A 6,991-nucleotide genomic window follows, 5' to 3' on the forward strand; every position below is an offset into this window, starting at 1 on the left:
GAGAGCACAAACCTCCATCCACTCTCCCTGACTGACCCCCCCATCCAGCTTTTGGTGGGGGGTCAGCCACTAGCTGTGGTGGCTTTTGTTTTCAGCAAGACACATGACACAAAGCAGCCATTGCTGGTGCTGGCAGGACCGGCCACTTGAGCGCAGCAGCTTTAGGGGCCACATCACAAAAATCTGCATTTTCATGGGATGTACTGAGGAAGGATCCACATGGGACTTTTGTACATCTCCGAGCCCTGATGTGCTAACCACGTCAGCTTGTCAGCAGGCTGGATCACTGGCATGCTGAGAAATTATGAGTACAGTAATTACAGAAGTATGACATTCGTAACCAGAAGGCAAAGAACAGGAAAAATTGCAATTGTCCAACGTTACAAGTCCTTCCCATATACTAGTAGCTATTCATAACCTCACATCTTTATTAGGGCAATTATAGCTTTTTTAACGTTTTATTTTAGTTTAGGGATATCAGTCAAATTTTCCAATGCATTCTCTTTATAAAAAGCCAAAGCGATATGATTCTTTTGTATACTGTCAAAAGAAGTTGACATTTTTAGAGATCTTTTCAATTTGTTAGTATGTTACTTTTCATTTAATTGTAGAAATGCTCCTATTAATCATAATGATCATTTACTCAAGTGCCCACTAATTCTCTTCTACAAATAGCAATGCTCTATAGAATTGGAAAAAAATAAAATCAATGGCCACATCTCTGATGAGATAATTTTATCAGTTATTCAGAATGAGCAGCTAGAATACAAAGCAAAAGCCATATACATAATAAAAAAAGAGATAATCCAGTAATCCCTCTTTCTCCTTTTATAAGGCATAGTAACAAATGTGAGAATTCAGATGTGCAAACATTATGGTCTACTTCTTCAACAGCATGCTCAAGCAGAGGGACAAGGAAAAGAAAATTGATGGCTTGCACTAGAGCAGAATTGAAGGATAACAATTTTATAGTTGTGCAGCTCAGATGGGTAAAAGGTGACATCCACCACAGGGAAGCCAAGAGTAATGCCGGGGAGTGTTTAATCTCATTTAGCTGAATTAAATCACTGTGTTTGAAGTCTTACTGCAAGTTTACAAAGGCAAATAGTAAAGTTCAGAAATAATTCGGTACTACAGGGGAAATTATCAACAAGAAATGGCTAAATTCCCAGTCCACGGTAGCATGCAGCCACACAGCACCAAGCAGGAATTTGCTGCTTTCATCCTGTCCTCTAAAAGAGCAACCAGCACAGCTCAGCTATTGCTGCTCGTGAAGCCCATTAGCAAATTACTGCCTGGCTGGAGCAAGGACAGAGCCAGGGAGGAAGGGAGATTCCTGCCAGCACAGACCCTCCCCAGCGACCTCCGGGTGCCGTGGTACATTATCATCTCCCACCCAGACCTTCTGGGAAGGCTGCGGGTGGAGCCCATACACCTGCACGGTGGAAATATCTGTGAAAATAGCATGGAGAGGGCTGCATAATCACCTCCCCTTGCTGTGCAAGTGTCCCCACAGACCTCATTTTGGGCATGAAGCTGAAGAGGGCCAGATGTCAGCGGCACAGCAGGATCCCGGGGGAAGGCGTTATTCATTCCCAAGCAATGCTGCTCACACCCAGAGTGGTGTGTATTGGTCACGCACTGCTGACACGTTATCCCGCCTCAGCATCAGCTGAGAGCTGCATTAACCTCCTCACCACGCCACAGAAAGCAATGAGTGGGTTTTGTTTTCATGGAAAGAGCGTGTCAAGCATTGACCTTCCAGGGCAGCATGGCCTGTAGATAAGGTTGTGGCAAGGAGGTTTGAATGTCTAGGGCTTTTGCACACTGTCAATGCAGAAATAATTTAAGCCTGAGATGAGAGAGGCAGAAAATGACCTCATCCTTCCACTGTAACCTTGCTGCTCCCAAAGGTTTTAATATGATCCTCCAAGCTGAGCCGTGCTGCTGCAATCTGTCTAGAGGTTTGAGGGGGACAGAACACAGCTTTCTGGGGGGAGGGGGCAGTCCTAGGTCTAAACGGGGCTTGGAAGCTCTATTATCATTTTAGTTACCAAATTTGTCTTCACAAGGGCGGACTTCAGACATAAAACATAGCAGTTAAACATACGAAATAATTTATGGAATATCTGGAATGCTGTCAAGCCAAACAGCTCAGAAGCCAACCAAGCAGGTCATGGCCCTCATAGGGTTTAGTAAGGATACAGTTAAATCTTGGAGTGTGTTTTAAGAGCAATTCTGTAGAGTTCAGTGCTACACTTCAGAAAAATTATCAGATCAAGGAGATTCATGCTGTTTTGAGGACTCGGTGTAGTTTTGCTTGAGGGATGGAAGGATGATTCAGGAGAATCCTCTCAAAAAGGAGGAATCACATCAGAAATCTGGGATTTTCAGTGGACAGTGACACATGCCAATTAATTCTGATGCAATTTAGAAACTGAGCATTTTCACATCTTTCTGTTGCAGGTGTCTGCCTCCCAGTAGAACAAGGAAACACCAAGGTCAGAAGCCTCAATACTGCTCTGGCCACCCAATTTCTCACTCTTCAGCCTGGGCATTGTGAACACCACAGATTTGAGTTAATGCTCCAAATTCCCTGCTGGCCTTTTTCTCCTTGAACTATAGAAATAACCAAGCCCCATGTAATGAAGGAATCTCACATACACCTCTATTCCAGCCTCAGCTTGGATGCAACTCATCCAAGACCCAAAATAATGAATTTCACCATGTGAAAGCATCACATGAAGACCCCTGAAATTAATGATGCTCCTCCAAACACAAGCAGTTACCATTAATTTACAAGTGTATTTATTTTCTAATGTTATACTGTTATTTATTCAAGGAAAGTATTTGTGTATACAGATCAGAAAGAGTAAAGCTGGATTATAACCAGGGAAAAACTTCATTTTGATGAAAAGAGTGAGAGCAGCTAGCTGGAGCTAGAAGCTGAAGCTTTACTGCAAAGAGAGAACTGTGCTTCTCTTCCCTAGCATTTTAAGATCATTTTAGATTAATTCATAAACACTGAACTGTATACCTTGCTCACTGGAACCTCTGTTGTCACTTAACACAGATTAATTAGTGTTAGTATTATGACCTAGAGTAGTTTGAAGGTCAAGTCCTTAAGATGTATTTTCATGAGATGCAGTAATGCTGTCTCAGGAGATACCAGGTATCGTAACTTATTGTGCTGTTAAACTATGTGCAATCAATATGCCTGCAGCTTTAAAATTTCACAATATACTAATAAGAGAGACATAAAAACCTATTGGTATCACTCCCATCAGTATTAATGATCTTAACACAGCAGGTGTTATCAGTCCTAACAAAGTATTTGCTATTTCATGCTTAGAGGCTCCCCTCTCTTGATTCATGGAAGCTGAGGAAGCTCTGTTTTAATGCTTTGATAATGCTACAGGCAGAGTCACTTTGGGCACAATTTCCTTCATACTGAACCAGGCAACATCCCTCATCTTCTGTGATTTCTGGAGCAAGGTGGAGGCAGGAGTCCTGCAGACCAGGCACAATCCAGAGTCATTTGTAGTACAAGATATTTACCAGAATGGACAAGTTGCAGTTATATTTGCAGATTGCAGTCTTTGTATGAAAACAATATGTTTATTCTAGGAAAATATATGTTTAAGACTGAAAATCTCCTTCATTGAGCCTTCTTCCCTGGTCTGGGACGAAAATAAAAAAAAGAAGAAGAAGAAATAATCACTATAAACAGAGGGAAAGGCACACTTGAGTATTAAACTGGCTAGAAACCATCAAAAAAAAAAAACCAATTAAATTTAGATTAATTAATTATATACTCAATATTTCTTTCACTAAAAAGAAGTGGGATCTAAGTGGGAACTAAGACTGCAGGTGTAATGAGATAATGGCTGCACAAGAAACGTGCAACTCCCCACTGACCTGCTGCCTGGGAGCTGCTCTGGGCCACACCAACACCATGTCCTGGGTAGCATTTACTGGACACAGGTAAGTCATCATGAGCTGTCATCACGGCTGGCACCCTGAAGTGCCACCTGGTCCCATGAGCGCCTCTCTGCTGGGGCACACATGTCCTACGGATGGTCCTTCTATAGGAAAGAAAGCCCACACTCCAGAGATGTCCATCTTCCTTCATCAACCAGAAGGGCTTTTGGGATGAGCAAACTCCTGGTTTGGATCACTTACTCAGTGCATCAAATTCCAGGAAAGGCAATGAATGGCTCTGTACCTCGGTGTCTTTATTTGCAGCACAAAGCACTCTGAGGTACCCCATTGAGAAGGAGATATTTTCAGACTATGATGCAGCACTGCCAAATGCTGCTGCTGATTAAGTCTCATGAAAAGTGGATGGTTGGATGCACATTCTGCATCCTATTGCAGAGGAAATGCAGTACTGAAATTCTCCTCACTGCTAAAAGAAAACTCTCTCACTGGAGAATGCTCACTGAAGTATTAAAACCTACTTCTGTGGACTTCCCTAAGACATCTAATCTTTAAATCTCTGGAGGGCGGCAGTTTTAGAAGAGATGCCATCATAGCTGCTAATTGTGGGATGAATTATGCAAGAATATATTATTGATTCAAGGGGAGCCTGCTAGAGCGTGCAATCAAAGCCAAGGCAGAGCAGAGGGGAAAGGATGAGGTTTCTATAAACTAAGCTGATTCACAACCCAAGAAAAACCCAAGGCAAAAAAGAAGCAGTTTGCAAAGTGGAGCATTTTCCACAGCAAATCACCTTTTCCACACCCATAACCAACCTCTAGTGCCAGACCATGCCAGAGCAGTACATGAATCCACTCTCAGCCCAGAAATACATCTCACCCTTACCACCCCCCAGCCATCCACAGGATCAAAGGCAGGAACCACTTTGGTTGGGGACATCCAACTCAACCTATGCACATGGGTCTGTGCCCAAGGTGAGGACACCCAAGGAGTTCTGGTTACAGGCCAGAGCTGCAGAAACACCCGACACACCTAAAAATAACAACCGAGGCAAGGCCCTGTAGCCACAGAAAGCCGCATTTTAGAAGAGAATTATTTGCTGACAGCTTGGCACTGCCCTGAAGTTTGACAAGGTCTATTCAAGGAGTACAGAAATTGGGGAAAGAGAGGTTTAACTAGAGAATTCAGAGGGTACTGAAACTAAAAGCATATAGAGCCCAAACAATGACACAGGGGTTACAGACACTCATCAATTTATTTTTGAAAGAGAAATTAGAAAGAGGTTGTTTAGGAAGCCAGGAAGGCTGGAGGTAAGCAAGAGGAAATAAAATGAGCTTGCACAGCAAGTCAGTCACTGACAAATATAAAACAAACCATGTGGAGGCATAATAGCATGTTTAGCATTTTGAGTAACGGACATAAAATTTGCTTTTCTCAACTTGACCTTTGTTAACAACCTCAGGCACTGCAGGGCTCTTATCCTGCAGCATTCCCTTTACTAAACTCATCATGTCTCTGAGTGCTAGGGACCATTTCCTAATGCAATCAGAAGGGAGATCAGTAATAATGACAATAATTATATAAATATGTATATAATGCCTACATATCTATGCATTCTCACGCACATGTGCACACACACACACATGCTCCTGTAACAACTCTCCAGCGGAAATGTTACAGTGACATTTAGATGGAAAAACATCCAGCAGAGATCTAAAACACTAAAACATCTCCGATGCTGCTGCACAGAGAATGGCAACAGAAGTACCAGAGGGGAAAAAAAAAATAAAATCAGTAAAGCTAAGCAACTCTCTAATACCCCACCAAAAGGGTTTATTTTAATTGCAGCAGGACACTGACATGTTTCTAGAGTCAGCCACGTGTTCTGCTAAATAATCTTCTTTAAAATATTATAAATATGCAGAACTTTCAGAAGTAGGTCAGTGGCTCAACATGTTGTAGCAAATAGCTCAGATAAATACCAGTCATTACCCTGTGGTCTGCAGTCAGTAGGAGATCTGACACACTCTGCAGCAAGCTGAATGGGCATTCACTGCATTAGAGGACCATTCCCCAAGTGATACCACAGCTGAGTCTGGTCACAGCTAAAAACATGCCTCTCAACCAGCAGAGAAATCAAGCTCTCCCTCTCATCTTTTAACTTGTCTCACAATCAGCAAGGGCAAAAGCAGGAGAAAGCAGGAGGACATGAGAATTCAGGACACAGATTTAATGAGCTAAATGAAATCTGCTGCTCAGGATAAACCCCGAATGCAAGTGCCAGCTCTGCTGGAAAGGTGACTTCAAAATCCTGCCTTGAGCATTGGTCCAGATGTGCTAAAACCCATCGTGGGAGGAATGTCTCTGCAAGCCCCAGATGAGCCCTTTGCAAAGTTCCCTGGGACCTGTAAAAGCCAAGCACTGGCTCACACAAAATCCTCCTGTGGATTTGGAGCCCTGAATCCATGCGGTGCAGCTCCCCTCGCCCACCCCCCCCCTTCCCAAATGGATTTCAGCAAGCACTTACCATCAGCAGGCTCAGAGCAGATTCGGGAGCACGCTGCACAGCCATCTCCTCTCTTCCTACATACAAATCCTCCCCACGACTTGGTCAGCCCTCGGCCCTCCGTCACAGCAAAGCATCCACAGAGACCACAGCTAACTGCAGGGAGAGAAACCCCAAATCAGGGTCGGAGAGCATTTGCAAGAGGAGGAGAGGGTGGATGAGGGGGTGGGGAGGAGAGGAGGGAAGGAAATAACCTTCACAGCCAGGGAAAGAAGCTTAAGCTAGGCCAAATTTTACACTAGAGAGAAGAGGAAAATGAAACAGAGAGCCGGCTGGAGAAACAAGATATCGGGAACTGCAGGATATTTAAAGCTCAGGCGCACGCCACCACAGAAAGCAGCAGCAGCATAGGACATGTATCAAACACCTACATGACAGGTTAGGTCCAAGCCATCCTCCCCCTGCCCCAGCTCGCAGACTGTAATTAATTGCTCTTAATTGCCATGGTCCTTCCTCCACCTAAATAAATCCTAGGTAGCACAGAAG

At 43.6% G+C, this 6,991-nt stretch overlaps 1 long non-coding RNA gene across 1 annotated transcript; it reads right to left on the reverse strand.

The window, feature by feature from the left end:
- Positions 1–2,807: 2,807 nt before the first annotated feature.
- Positions 2,808–6,017, reverse strand: LOC138121532 (uncharacterized). The gene is made up of 3 exons (XR_011156210.1): positions 5,932–6,017; positions 3,919–4,085; positions 2,808–3,680 (listed from the first exon to the last, which is right to left on the reverse strand). It is a non-coding gene; the product is annotated as an uncharacterized lncRNA (long non-coding RNA).
- Between the last annotated feature and the right edge of the window lie 974 nt (positions 6,018–6,991).

This window comes from Aphelocoma coerulescens, chromosome 1A (genome assembly GCF_041296385.1).
Source record: "Aphelocoma coerulescens isolate FSJ_1873_10779 chromosome 1A, UR_Acoe_1.0, whole genome shotgun sequence".
NCBI lineage: Eukaryota > Metazoa > Chordata > Aves > Passeriformes > Corvidae > Aphelocoma > Aphelocoma coerulescens.